Raw genomic sequence first — 2,542 nt, 5'->3', positions numbered from 1 at the left:
TTCCCTATGCTGTCTAGTAAAGTATTTCTACATAAATAAAATGTCTCGTAAACTATTTTTTTACTTGTGAAATGCATATAAGCTTTCCGCATAGCGGTGTACGAAAATGAGATTGTGTCACTGTATGATGTACACCGCAAAACCAGTTTTCGAAGAGGCGCATGCAGAGATTCACTGCCATTTGCTCAATTCGACGTCAACATTTCATAAGGCATTATATACAATATGCTCATGTGGAGAAAATGGCGTCTGAAAAATTACCTTGTACTTTATACTCCCATTTATGAACAGGAGCTTGATTTAAAGACCAAACAACTCAATGCCGTGTTAAATTAACCATTTTTTTCTGAATAATATACCAGCTTACCGATCTTGATGAAAAGTTAGGGTATTAGGACCACTTTCTTTTTCGGAGTGAATTTGCTAAAACGCTTCCTACTGGTGCCAAATTTAGTTTTTTATTTTAAATTGGCTCACTTTGGGTAAAATTTCAAATTCATGCCTGTTAAAGTGCTCTTGAAATGTGTTAGATTTTTTCCGCATTTTTTATTTTTCTGGAGATTTAAATGGAGAAGTTTGATGAGTTAGTTCGTACAAATTTTGGATAAAAGCGGCAGAGTCATTAAAACTTAGTAAAAGGTGCAATTTTTGGTGTTTTCCATTAGTTTTTCTTCAAAATTGGGTATTTACAAAATTTTAATAGTTTCAAATAGTTGAGCCGAATATAGGGCCGTGATTTTGTTGAAGAAAGTATATAGCGGCAGCAAATGGGGTATGAGTCATTTAAATTTTTGTTATATAACCTTTTACATTTTTAGGAATTCATCAAAAATAATACTGTTCTAAAAAATAAGACAATTCAAATGTACTTAGACCATATATTTTTTTTCGGAAAATAGAAGGAGAGTGATGGAAAATGGCATTTTACGTTTGTCTTAAGTACGTCAGGATCGTGTTTAATGAGCATTTGATGATTTTTTTGTATTATCAGTTATAAAAATAATGAAAACTTTGCTAATGACGCCAAGTCTCTAATTATTTTTGAAAGAGTTCGCCGTAATTACTTCTAGGAGGCTTATTCACCACCTCACTCTTCTGCATTTTTCTTTACTCTAAGATACCTAACATGGAAATGAGACCTTAATATGAATATGCCAATCAACTCAGTATTGAAGTATATACCATAATTTGCCGCTAACTCGACATATTCGTTTGATTTTCGAGATTTTTAACTCCGCTAGATGGTTAAAAATATAGTAAATAATTTAAAAAAAATCATCAAATGCTCATAAAAACCGATTATGATGTAGTAGAGACAAACGGAAAACGCTATTTTTCATCATTTCATTTTATAGAACAGTTTTATTTTTTATGAATTGCTAAAAATGTCAAAAGGTTATCTAACAAAAATTTCAATAGCTCTTACCCCATTTCCCGTAGCTATACACTTTTTTCAGTAAAATTTGTCCCATATATTCAGTTCAACTATTTGATGTGTTTCCTGTTTCGAAGAAAAACATAAAAAATTACACTTTTTTGTAAATTTCAATGGCTTTTCAGCTCTTACAATCCAAAACTTATACAAACTAACTAATAAAACTTCTCCATTTGGATCTCCAGAAAAATAAAAAATGCTGAAACAATCTAAGACATTTCAGGAGCACTTCCACAGGCATTATTTTGAAACTTTACCCAAAACCGGCCCATTTTACAAACAATCAAAATTCGCCACCAGTAGAGAGCGTTTCGGCAAATTCACTCGGAAGAAGAAAGTGGTCCTAATACCCTAATTTTTCATTTGAGAAGTGAGCCCGAAGACTTTTTTTAACATGATGTCATTTTGGGACACCCTACTTCGGAGCTGAGGGATTTGGGTGAAAACCATAGGCGTACCCAAAGAGATGAGAAGCTCTTCGAGTTGAAGGAAGTCCCATGAAGCTCGACTATGCAGGTTATTATGACCAAATCACTGGGCGAAGAGGCAGAAGTTAAAGCCTTTAGACCGGAGATAGTTTGCAAGGACCTGGTTGAGATCACGGCGGTAGATGAGCTGAGAGGTACACAGAAGCAACAGTGCAACGCGGGCGAGGTACACATGACGATCCGGTTAAAGAAGGGGTACGGAGGAACTCATACAGCGATGATTCGCCTACCGGCAACCGCTGGAGGCAGGCAACGTTACGATTAGATGGTCGAAATGCTCATTGAACATGCCAACTTGTGAATTAACAGGCGGAGAAATGCTTCAAGTGTGTGTGTTTTGGACACTTGGTGGGGGCTCGCAAAGACCCACATAGATCCAGGATGTGCTGGAAATGCGGAGAGACGGGTCATCTTGCGAGAGACTGCTTGCCAAAAATCATACTTTTTACAGGAAGTTCTAGCGAAGTTAGACGTACATTTCGGAGAAACGGGAGGGAGTCTATCATTGACGTCACATTCAGCAGTCCTTACCTGACGCGAACATGGACTGGAGAGTAAGAGAGAAGTATACCCATAGCGACCACCAGGCAATTCGCCAACGTACCGACCGACGGAACCC

Source organism: Topomyia yanbarensis, chromosome 2 (assembly GCF_030247195.1).
Source record: "Topomyia yanbarensis strain Yona2022 chromosome 2, ASM3024719v1, whole genome shotgun sequence".
NCBI lineage: Eukaryota > Metazoa > Arthropoda > Insecta > Diptera > Culicidae > Topomyia > Topomyia yanbarensis.
The sequence above is the reverse complement of the archived record's forward strand: the minus strand, read 5'-3'. Positions refer to the sequence as shown.